Below are 13,492 nucleotides of genomic sequence, written 5' to 3' on the forward strand. Positions count from 1 at the left end.
ACCTTTTCTGATCGATTCCACAACGTTTCTTTCACAATGCAATCGCATGACCAGAACTGGTCTTTACCTTTAAATGAGGCCAATAGCAGCAGAATAATAATAATGAGTAAACTAGGGCAAACTTTGAACCTGTTAATTTAGGTAGGCACAACATAATAACCCAGTCACATCAACAGGAACAGAGTAACAATAGAGTATATTGTTACTCTATTCCTGTACAACAGGTGGCAATAATATATCATACTAAAAATAATATTAAACCTGAATGGCCAAACCTGAATGGCCAAGATAATTGAGTCGGTTTGGCAGTCGGCGTGTAACACCATGTCTATTGTCCGGCATGCATGTATAATAGGAGGGGGTTTCCCCTTTACAAAATTTTGAATCTAATATAATGGGTACAAAGGCCTTTAATCCTGTCAGTCCAATAAAACTCGCATATATACCGGTATATGGTAGCATATAAATATTTGTGGTGATATACTGATAAGATATGGGCATGATAAATCCAAGACAATTCAGATCAATTAGGATTTGTTTTTAATTTCAAATTCAGGTGCTTTGTACATGTAAGAGCTAACATATTAATGGATTCACTTTTGAACAATTATTACATTATTTAATATCATTCTACATTCTAAATATATTGCAGAAACATGTAGGCCTACAAGTTTTGTAAAATATGCTTTGTAGTAGTTCATCTCTCATCATGCTTTGTACACTGTAGTAGTTGCGATTGATTAATTCAATTGCAAGTCCTCCAATCAATCACAAGTTGGCAGTCTCCTATCTCTATGTCAATCGCAAATAAGTTGCGATTAAAATCAACTGTTTATAAAACATGGAGGGGGGGGGGCAGCTTTTATATACATGGTCTCCAGAAGCGGCTGGTTCGTACCATAGAATATTGTAAACAAAATACAGCTGTGACCTAGTATGAACTTGAGGTGATGGAGTCAAGCGGCCTGACACCTAATGCCATCTCAGATACAGGGACCGGAACATACTTGTTCATGCTGTCAATGTATTATAAACAATATTCATAACTTAGAGGTAGAGAGACAGAGTCTTTCTGTTATAGAAATATTCAAATCACAATAAAAAAAAACATTTACATTACAGAAAAATTATATGAAAATCAACCATTTTTTTTCTTTCAAACTACCATTTAAAGTACTGGAAAAAAAACCATAGAGGTAGAGAGAGAGAGTCTTTCTGTTATAGAAATATTCAAATCACAATAAAAAAAAAAAATTTACATTACAGAAAAATTATATGAAAATCAACCATTTTTTTTCTTTCAAACTACCATTTAAAGTACTGGAAAAAAACCATAACAAATTGTACACATGTAGGTGTTTGATAATGCTGGTGTTATGGTGAATTGTATGCATGCACCACTTATTGCTGTTCTGCATGCGACAACATGGAAGCAAGGAGTTATGTGACCAGAAACCAGACAAATTCACTGGTGTTTTGAGAGCAAGTATTTACACTGGAAACAAATTGTTGACTTTTCTCTGGAATTTCATAAAACCGTACACCATGCAGAGGTGGGTCTTTCGCTGTGTTTATGGGGGGTTGCCTAGCAACTTCTGACCAAACTAAACTCCAGACTGAGAATAACCGATTGTTTTAGCTAGCGGTGTAAATGCTCCTATTCTGTTCATATACATGCCACTTTCCACTTTCCTACTCGGGTTATCTGCACTGTACTCTGTTCCTCATGGAAGTTTCGCTTTGATGATTGTGCCCAGACACAATATTTATTTGTTTCCCTTTCCTGTTTTCAAAGATTTTCTCTTTCTTTCTTTCTTTAATACTTACATGAACCTGGGTTTTCCCACGACTTTGTATGGCAATGAATTTATAGTACAATAAAATCAAAATGAAAGGAAACAAGCCAGCGGCCTTGACATTCTGATTCATGAAATATTACAAAAACCCATTGAGAAAACCAACAGCAGCAAGGAGACTAAGTTAAATGGGGCTTGAAGGGGTAGGGGGCTCCAAAAGGTAGTTCTTGATAAAGAAACAAATATGAAGCACTGTAAACTCCTTTGAATTGAAACAAGTTTTAAATTGCCCCTAAAATAGATAATCTTGTACTTACTCGAGAAGTGATATCTAAAACCCCTTAAGTTCATGACTCTCTTATTTATCGACTTCTCTAAAGTTTTCATTATATTGTTCTGCAATTGTTCTGATTTTATCATTTGATATTCTGATTAGGCTTTCTACTCAAAACTACTTCCACTAATAACAAAGAAAAACTTGTTGAAACGCTTTTAGCTTCAACTTCAACACTCAAATAGAGCATCAAATTTTCCTGCAATTGGGCTTAATTTGTCTACATGTGACCAAGTAGAGCATTATTAAAATACATGTATGATGTATTTTGCTCATTCTTTCCTTTTCATTCCTCGACAAACTGAAAAGAATTGTGATCCTACATATATTCAAACAATGGAAGCATACCACTCACCTAATGAAATGATCTCATTTCCTTCAAATGTTTGTATTTTAATCGGTCCATTGTAAGACTTGCAGCCTCTTATGAAATAAAAGTCAGTAAAGCCTAAAACTTGATTTTGTTCATACCATGGTGCACCATTCAGTTTGAAGTGGTTCTCTTCCCCCCTTTTTAAACGGAAATCACAACCTAAGACTGTTTCTATTGTTTACCTCACATCAGGAAGTTACAATTGAATAAAGTTAACATCTTTAATCAAGTATCATATTGCACTCATGATTGAACAAAGTTTGATTTTTCCTTCCTGTTTAGTGTGTGAGAAAATCAAAGCCTTTCTTTTTTTTCTGTCCTGGGTTTTCCCCACAGCTAGTTTTTCCCCTTCTTGCTTTCCCCTTATGAATGGCTGAACTGAAAAGGGCAGAAGGTGGCCGTTATGTATAAAGAATTTTTAAAAAAACATGAGTACAAAGTGAAAATGTTTTTAAAAAAACTTTCATTCTTTTCTGTCATATTTTGGCTGTATACTTTGCTGTTTGTCCTGTATACTATTTCTTCTTATTTTCCTTCTCTCTCTCCCTCTCTCTCTCTCTCTCTTTTCTCTCTCTCTCTCTCTCTCTCCCTTTCTCTCTCTCTCTTTATCTCTCCCTCTCTCTCTCTCTCCTTCCCTCCCTCTCTTCTCTTTAATCTCTAATGTCATAAATCGTAAATGGATTTCATTTCAAGGTTACTCAAAGGAATTTTGCAATTCTTAGGCAGATGTTAATTTCCGTTTGCAACAATAATCACAAAAAAGGCCTACAATATTCATGTTTAGCCCTTGGTTTGAACTACAGTTTAGCAGGACAATGTGAACAGGCTTTGTAGTTTGACAAAAAATTTTTTTTTAAAGTAGGCGGCCCCCAAAAAGGAAGCAGGCGGGGATGCTAAACATGAATATTTTTTTACATGGCCTAAATTGTGGTTTCTTTCATGTTATCAATGCTAATTCCAGGAATAGGGAGGATGCATAATAAGGCAATCCAAATGGACTTACATGTATTAATCAATAAGTGTTAAGTTAAACCTGACCTCGATCTTCACAAAGTAAATTTCTAGGGGTCAGTGACACAAAGACGTACATGAAACTCCATTTTGGCCATTTTGAGAAAAAGTGGTTTATGTGTCACTAGCCATTGACTTCGATGGGGTGTTGGGTGGAGTTAAGTCTTTGTGTTTCCTGGAAAGCCCATACTTTTCTGAACATTTTGATACCAAATACTCATTTTGGCAAAATATGGAGTTTCGTCTTTATGTCACTGAACCCTCAATTTCAACTTTAAAGAGAAGGTTGAGTTCTGAAGAGAGCATGCTCCCAGTTAAAAACTTTGGGGAGTTGCTGTAAAATACTGTGTGAAACATAAGTATGTACAGTGGAACCTCATTACAAAGAGCTCTGATATAACAAGGTGATTTTGCTGGCCCCAGCTCTTTATATTCTTTTGTTTTTTACCCTGATATAACAAGGCAATTGCCATGGTCCGAAGGACCTCGTTAAATTAAAGTTCCACTGTAACATGAGTAACAGCCAATGTTAATACCTAGTAGTTCAAACTTCCTTAATAATCATATTAAATAATTTAGCTTCATAGTTTGTAAAATGGAATCTGATATTATCTCTATAACCACCCTTGGCTTACTCATTTATTACCTCTTTCAATATGTATGTTTATCATATTATGTGTGTTTATCACTGTCCTAAAATATTTTATTTATATTTTATTTATATATTTGATTTTGTATTATATTACTTTGTAACCAGTGGAACCAAATTTCCTAATATGAATAATAAATTATTATACTTATACTTATCAAAGGGACTAAGATACAGTGTATCATCAAATTTAGTACATAATGGATACAGCTAATCTTGAAAAACTGAAAGAAGTAAATTGAAGACTTATTCTTACAAAATATTTGATTACATGGCTTATATAATAAATATAGATGAGTGCAAGTTTTGTAGTGTACAATACACACACATTTTACCTTTAAAAGGCAATTCAATATTTCCAACAACATTCATGAGGAAGTATTGGGACTTTTTGATAAGGAAATCTGATGTCGTTTTAGCCAAAATTGGACTTGAAATAACAATGTTGACTTTAATATGACCCCATTCCACGAAATCTCAGGGTATTACTTGGTAATGTAAATTTATCTCTTTTCTCCTTCCCCTCCCTCTCTCTCTCTCTCTCTCTCTCTCTCTCTCTCTCTCTCTCTCTCTCTCTCTCTCTCCCTCTCTGTCTCAATATAATACTGGTAATTTATTTCACTGCTAAACCTAATTGTTAAACAATGTAAATACCAGAAACTGGACCAAGAGGAACAAGGGAAAACAACATCCCACCAATACCAAGAGTGTGGGAAAGATGAGAAATGATAAAGCAAGATGTTGATTTATTTGTACATAAAAAGAAATATGTCTTACTGTGGTCACACAAAAATATACTTTAAAATCAAACACATTCTCATGTGCAAGATATTTGCAAATTTCTGAGGTGGTTCTCACTTGGAAGAGTTTCATGATGTGAAAATTTAGAAATGCAACTCACAAAACAAAAAATATTTGGAATTCGCAAAGTTTTCATACTGTAAAAATGGTCTTGAGTAAGAATTCGCTAAAGTTTTGAGTTTTTACAGTACTCGATTTTAATTTTAATTTCAATCAAATTCATAAAGGTAAAGACCAGTTTTGGAAACGCCCCCTCTCAAAAATGAAATGGAAGCTCTTATTACAAATCATGTGAAAGAATATGTTTTGACTAATACGTGATGATACAAATTTTACCGAAAAACCGCCTACTAATTGATATATTTGGTAAATATCTATTTGGACCTGATAGATATCGTGCACGTGTCGCGTAGTCCCATATACATCTTTCTGTGTACAGTGCTTGTAACTTTACCAAGACTGGGCCAAATTTCTTATCATTTGATGATTCCAGAACCTTGCAGTACGCACCAATACTTATACACTGTATGCCAGCTAGATGATCAACCTTTTCTGATTAATATTCCACAACGTTTCTTTCACAATGCAATCGCATGACCAGAACTGATCTTTACCTTTAAGATATTAATCTGAATAAGCTTCAGATGTTGGTTTGTTCTGTATCTTCATCTATGTCTATCTCTCTTTTTCTCACTCTTTCTCTCTCTCTCTTTCTAAATGTAAATGTATGTCATCACGATTAAATTATTTACCATTCCTGGATGATTGATGCAAGGGCTGCATCAAATCTCATATATTTAAATACCAAATTGATATCTGTGAGGTCATATTAGAGAATCAACCTATCCTGATGAGGTTTTAAAGGCTTAGTCCATTCCAAAAAGCATTTGCTTTAAATAGATGCAGAAAAACAAGAGAAACAGAGCAAAAGAAACTGATAATGAAGTTATGAATTTTTTTAAAACTATGGAACTTAACAATTGCTTCATATATTTTTATTCCATTAATTTCCCTTTTTATCCCCCAAAAAACTTGATTTCCACATGCCTTTGCCCAGGTTATATGATTTGTATCATATTGCCTGCAAGACACTTGACAAAATCTTTTATGAACTTTGAAGAGTTGATACTATTTTCTGAATATATTAATAATCATTGATTTTTATATAAATAGTTTACCAAAATTCAAATTTTTCATGATTGAACTGGGAACAGAATTGCTCTATAGTGCGTCCACACACAAAAATATTACTATCAATATAACTTGGATGCTGGTGTGAGGAAATAAGATTTTTAGGGGGAAAATTGTAAGTTTATATTATCGATATAAAGAAAACAATTAGTGGATAATCAAAGACATTGACGTCACAGACCCGTGAGTTGCCAATTGGAGTGGACTAGCCCTTTAAGGGAACATGAGGCAGGCACTGAGAAATCTGTTGTATCAGGGAAGAGGTCTAGGGCTGCTAAAGACATCTTGTCTGCTTTTAACATTATTAATATTAGATTACATTCTTCGTAGATACCTCCTTCATACTTGTAGTTCCAATCTTTATATATATTCTTGAACAAATGGAAAATGGTAACCTTAGCTGTACTGTATATGAAATTCCAAAACAGGGCATGGGTTAAACTTTATATGATAATAAAAACCGTTAGAAGATGCTTCTATAGAAATGAAGGAGAATATATGCCATGGTAGTTTCAAGGCCGGTGGGGCACATGTTGATTATAGTGTAAAAAGGGCCCATTTCTCATATTATAACGACTTAAATCTAAAGAAGGAGCATAAGTATACCCCTGTCCTCTGCCCAACTGCCTTATAAGTAGGGTACCTGTTTACAAATAATGGAAAATAACACTTATAAAGGGATACTTATCAAATGGCAATTATTACATGGACATAGAAGGACACCCATCAAAGGTAAAGGTACAAGGGGAAATTATCACATTTTCAAGGGGGCACTCATAAGAGGTGAAAGGGGAACTTGTAGTTGTAAGAATAAAAAGGGGGGATTATTCCAGCGGTTATTATTGCTGTCTTCAGTCTTCAATTGCCATTAGTCTTTCCAGCAAATTTTGTCTTAATTCTGCATTACATTCATATAATACTCGAAGTTCATCTAATATTCATTTAAATAAAATAAGACTATAACTAAGAAATCAATTTTTTTTAAAGGGCCACAATTGTGGAATAATATACCTCAAGATATAAAATCTAGTCCATCAATTAACATTTTTAAAAGGAGATATAAATCATTTTTAATCCAACAAAATAAATAAAGATTGATTATGTAAACGGTCTGTTTTTTGGTTTTTGGTTTGTTTTTGTTCCCCCCCCCCCTCTAGTAGGCTTGTTTTTTTGTTGTTGTTTTTGTTTTGTTTTGTTTTGTTTTTTGTTTTTTTAATCACCCTCTCAAACAACAATATAATACTGTATTATACTTTATTACTGTTTTGGTGGCAGCACCAATAAAGCCTTTGGCTTTCCTAGCTGTCTCCACATTCATATATATTTTTGTTGTTTATTGTAAATGTTTCTCTTTAACTTGTACGCTATGTTTTGTATTTTATATGTTTGTTATGATGTTTTTATGATGAATAAAATAAAGTTCAATTCAATTCAATTCAATTCTTCAGATCAACGGTCATCAACCCGACACAATAGATGTAGACCATAAATAAGTAGTGCAGAGGCACCGAGGATGCACAAGCCCCATATCCCCCCCCCCCCCCCCCCAATTGTGTAATGGAAAATATTAAAATGGCAAGAAAAGAAAGAAAGGAGAAGGGGAAGGACGGGAACGTCGATCCCGCACTCCTCCCCCAATCAGTAGCCTTATTTAGATAAATAAAATTTTTATTTTCCAGGTAAGTTGGGGGGGGGAGGATCCTGCCTCCCCCCCCCCCCCCCCCCCCCCCCCCCCCCTCTCCCCAACAATTTTTAGTGGCTGTGCCTCTTTTCATATACCTGTATATATATATATATGGGGCCTACTAACACACTAAAAGACCTGAAGTAGCATGTTATATCAACACATGAAGACCCGACTCGCACTGACTTTGGATGCATAATTGCACTTACTCATATCCCTGCTCATGCCCATTTCATTCGAGTAAACAGTTCATTCACTGACGCGTTGTTCATAACAACATAAACAACGTGTACGTACCTTCTACCAGAACGAATCCGAGACCGGTCGGGGAACTCCTGGCGGTTTCCTGGCTCCAGTTCTCGATGGCGAAGAAGCTGTGATCCGCGTTTCCGTTACAAAGTGAAATAAAGCGATAATTTCGGCTAATGATCTACATTCCTGGAATAAACATGGCGACACGCACCTGCTCGAAGATTGTAATAAATAACGGCCCCTAGGTCAGCCTATGTGTATGTTAATTTTTTCAAATGAAGCTGTTTATCTATTTTTAGAAGTGGAACTTCCCCCGCTAGTCTGAGCAAACTATACTCTATGCATATGCAGCAGAGCACATTGCAGACGTGCCGTGTATGTTATCCGAGTCGAGTGCGACCCCGCCCCCCCCCCCCCCCCAAAAAAAAAGGTAGATCCCCGAGGCTGACTGCATGAAACCGGATGAAACCATTATCTTAGGGAGCTTTCAAAAATTATCTTTTCTCAATTCCTCTCTGTTCTCCCCTAAATTTCAATTGTGTATAAAATACTAGTTATGCATTCCTAATGTGATATACGATCATCAATCATATGAGCTAGCTGCGCGCTTCCAAGTCTCTTATCTTCTTTCTCCAGGCCCTGCATCTCGATCACTCATTATCTATTCTTGCTTCATCCATTATTTTGTATTCACATCTCTCTCTCTCTCTCTCTCTCTCTCTCTCTCTCTTTCTCTCTCTCTCCATCTCCCTCCATCTCCCTCCATCTCCCTCCCCCTCTTTCTCTCTCTCCCTCTCCCATCCCCTCTCCCTCTTCCTCTCTTTCTTTCTTTTTCTCTATCTCTCTTCCTCCCTCTCTCTCCGTCTCCCATTCCTCTCTTTCTATTTCTCTCTCTCTTTCAATTTCTCTATCTCTCTCTCTCTCTCCATCTCCCATCCCCTCCCCCTCTTCCTCTCTCTCTTTCTATTTCTCTCTCTCTCTCCATCTCCCTCCACTCTTTCTGTCTCTCCATCTCCCCCTCTTCCTCTCTTTCTTTCTTTCTCTCTCTCTCTCTCTCTCTCTCTCTCTCTCTATCTCCCTCCCCTCTTTCTCTCTCTCCATCTCCCATCCCCTCCCCCTCTTCCTCACTTTCTTTATATTTCTCTCTCCCTCTGTCTGTCTCTCCCTCTCCCATCCCCTCTTCCTCTCTTCGCTCTTCGTTTCTATTTCTCTCTCTCTCTCTCTCTCTCTCCCATCCCCTCTTCCTCTCTCTCTCCATCTCCCTCCCCCTCTTTCTCTCTCTCTCTATCTCCCATCCCCTCTTCCTCTCTCTCTCTCTCTATCTCCATCTCCCTCCCCCTCTTTCTCTCTCTCTCTATCTCCCATCCCCTCCCCCTCTTCCTCTCTTTCTTTCTATTTCTATCTCTCTCTCTCTCTCTCTTTCTCTCTTTCCTCCTCTTTCGGCAAAATTCTTCTTGAAAAGAAGTCTTCATACAGTCAGATGCACCTTCATAAAACAATGCAAAGAGGACAAGAAGTCTTTTTTTTTCCTACAAAAGAAATCATCAGTTCTATTTACAAACTATTAATGCAATTTTCTTTCTACAGACAACAGAAAAGGACAAATCATATGCTCAATCAATAATTGATTATTATGTGAGTGAAATTTGCAAACAAATCTACAATGACCACACACTATTATACACACACTTATAAATATCATGTAAAATGGAATGATTTTTATAATATTCTACCAAGGCAATTTTATGCATTTGTTTTTCAAATAAAGAATCAAACTTAAGGCAAAATGATTGAAAGAAATGTACTGTATAAATAGAAAGGGATAGGGAAAAATGCAAGCAACCAAGGCCAAGTCTACAAATATTTTTGATTTAATAGGCCTAAATCTGACTTGATTGCAGGTCTCAATCCTAAGTTGTAATCACCTATTTCTGATGTAAAGACCTGCAATTGCTTTCCTCTTCATTGCAATCGATCATAGTTAGAGATGGAGTTCAGACCTGGGCCCGTCTTATAAACAGTTGATATTAATCACAACTTATGTTTGATTGATATCAATCGCAACTATGGATAGGACTCATAGGAGACTGCAAAATTGCGATTGATTGGAGGACTTGCGATTGATTTGGATCAATCCCAACTCGGTCTTTATAAGACTGGGTTCTTGGGTCCCAAGATCAAGACCAAAAGAAAAAGTTAAGGCCATGTCCATGTTAGTGTTTCATATAAAAATAATCATAATAATTTTGTTTTATCCAGGAAAGCCTCATCAGCATCATTAAGTGCTGCTTCTTCCTAAAGGCCCTAGCTGCAATTACCCAAGCAATTGCCAAGTACCCATTTACACCTGGGTGGAGAGTGGCAAATGTGGATTAATGACTTTGCAATTAAAGGATGTTAGTGCAAGGCTTGGATTCAGACCCTCCTCATCCCTTGGATTGAGATTCAAGTGAATGACTATACACCAAGACACCTCTACGCAACACCATCAGGTTGATACGTAGTTCTATTTTAGATACCACACACCCAAGATCGAGACTGCATGGTCTTGCTAAATCACTGCTTTTTCTTCTTTAAGAAAATTCCACATCAGGGACCGGTTTCACAAAGCCTTTTTTCAAAAACAAATGACAAAAATGAGTGACAATTTTTGCTGATAACCAATCAGAAGCAAGAATTCCACTAGCTTATAACAAAAACTGTCATTTGTCACTGATGATAACTTTTGTAAAATGGGGCCTAGGACTTACAGGAGCAAAGTGAGAAGGTAAATAATCTATAATTTCTAGAACCACTGCACTCATGTCTGTACATAACAAAGTATAAAACTAATCATACAAATAATGGAGTTGTATACTTCCTTTTCTAAACATGTTTTTTTCTTTCTTTTTTAAATAATTTTTTTTCTTTTGATACCTCAAACAACTAGCATTATATTCTTATTCAAATATTGATTTAAGAATAGGTAATAAATATTCACTTACACCTGTTGGCCACCTTCATTTCAAGAGCCCGGAGTAAAAACTAAAACAAATGCATTATCGATAAAGGGAAATACTTGAAATGAAACTGGTCTGGGTTAACTCACTAACTTTGGCTTAAGATACAGCAATATATCAGTCAATATGATAAATAAAACAGAACAAATTACATTATCTTGAAAGTGAAAGTCCATTCTGATATCAAATTGGTTTCCATAAAAGCAGAAAATTGAAAGAAACAAATTAGTGAAATTTGGGGCAAAATCATATTAAAAGTTATGAAATTTTGAAGTTGTCATCAGAGAAACACAAATTTGCAACACTTGCCAGCTCCTCTACAGAAAGTTGTTTACAATTTGATTTTCTTAGTTATTGATGGCAGCAGAGGCTTGTATTATACAGCAGTTGTATAAAAACATATTTACAAATTATATTTAGGGTGAATGTTCGATTGAATATTTCCTTAATAATAAAGGGAAAATATACATCTTTGAAGATTTTTAGTACAGGGCAAATGGGAGGAGACATCGCACGATACTTCACAGAGTCCGTTTCAGTATTTAACCTGTTTCTCTAACCTTTCTGCTTCTATTAAAATCAACATAAGATCAGGATAGACTCCCCCTTTAAATCGATTGACAGGCAAAAATGTTGTATAAATGGCTCGGTACTCTTATTTATTATTATTACTCTAAATTATTCAATGCTGATAAGGGATCATATTTACCTGTGAACAATTAAAGATATGGAAGTCAGGTTTGACAATGTGATAATATTCTGGTTATCGATCTCAGGAATGTCATATTCCAGAATCTTGGCCTCAACCTTTGAAACCAGACACAAATATTTGTGCATGAATTAAAAAAATATCAGTCTCGAGCTGGATTTAAGATTCCTCTATGAGTTTTAGGGCCGACTCCCATCTACCTAAGTATGATTCCTTTCATTTTTACTTTTTAGTGCATTTTTATAAATGCATATACAAATGACGAGAAAAGCACCCAAATCATCTGTATAAATACATTTATTTGTCTCTTGTGATCATAGATAAATATCAGGGAAATGCCAAAATTATCTAATGGATAAGTTGGTATGTATGACATTTTGGAAGAAACATATATATATCACTCAAGTGTTTGTTTCATTTGTTATCTTGATATCACAAACACTTTGGAACTTAGAATAGTTATGTTGTCATAGCAAAGTCCCCCAAATTATGAAGTATCTTTAATCAAGTCATCGGGTAGATAAGAAAAGGCCTTCAAAAGGTTCTTGTCTTGAACTGTATATAGCTAGTTGTTTGAGCTATCATGTGCAACAGAATAGATCAGGTTACTAGTGTATGCCTACAGCTTTTATACTTCTTTTTAAAAAAAAATGCTTTGGTGGCCTGAAGTTTTCCTGAGGATTGCCATACTTATCAACACATACATATTAAGAGGATTTTTAACCATAGTGATGTCATTATACATACAGTGTAATTTATCCCCTGGTATTATGAAATGGAACATCCAAATATTGGAATTAGGTACTTGCAAGCTAACTGGTTTCATTGCTATACATTTTGATACCCCTATATGTTCCAACACAATAAAGGCTACATGTCATTCAATATAAAAACAATACCTCAACAGTACTCTCATTACTGCCCTACAAATAAATCTTTTTTTTTAAACTTCAAAATAAAATACTCGTTAAAGTAATCCTACTATAGATGGTAACATTTAAATTTGGTGGTAAAGTTTTCCAGTTCTCTTTCTACACAAGTTAACATAACTAGGTTAATGTCATCACAAAGAAATGTTATCACAAGTAGTATTTACACTAATATATGTATGTACCATACAACGATTCAACAAAACAAATACCATGTGCATGATCCATCAAAAAATAATAAAATAATATTACTCTTTAAATTGATTTAAGAGAAAGAGCAAACATGCATTGCATACTTTCCCTGGAAGACTACTGGATTTCAGAAATATTTCAAATTATATGATATTATTTTTTTCTTCATCTGTTTGCATCCTACAAGAACCTAGCTCCCACCAGCCCCCCCCCCCAAAAAAAAATACACCGTTACCAACTAACATCTATCTACAGATAATCCTCAATGCTTGGCGTCGATGTACATGTGAACAATATGTTGAGGGCCATATACTAAAAGAAAATTTAGAAAATAACAACGTGAAAAGTACATAGTACTACAAGTTGTTTTGTTTTTGTGTTCATTTTTTGAAATGATTGTAATTACCTTCAGTTACATGTACACTGTACATCTACACGTATGCTCATTTGCACCCTTGACACGAAGGGTGTGGTCAAAAGACAGGCACAAGATTCCTCCAGTACTTTTATCAAACATCCACCTATTTGGCAATTAAACTCTATACTGTTTTAATCTATTTTAATCATAATAT

General features: G+C 35.4%; 1 protein-coding gene across 1 annotated transcript in view; it reads right to left on the bottom strand.

The window, feature by feature from the left end:
* Nucleotides 1–8,441, bottom strand: part of LOC589042 — a 32,228-nt gene extending 23,787 nt beyond the window's left edge. The window contains exon 1 of the mRNA XM_030994155.1: nucleotides 8,137–8,441. The gene's annotated coding sequence lies outside the window, so the exon portion shown is untranslated. The remainder of the gene's footprint in view (nucleotides 1–8,136) is intronic.
* Between the last annotated feature and the right edge of the window lie 5,051 nt (nucleotides 8,442–13,492).

The sequence above is a fragment of the Strongylocentrotus purpuratus genome, unplaced genomic scaffold (assembly GCF_000002235.5).
Source record: "Strongylocentrotus purpuratus isolate Spur 01 unplaced genomic scaffold, Spur_5.0 spur5_scaffold_21, whole genome shotgun sequence".
Classification (NCBI taxonomy): Eukaryota; Metazoa; Echinodermata; class Echinoidea; order Camarodonta; family Strongylocentrotidae; genus Strongylocentrotus; species Strongylocentrotus purpuratus.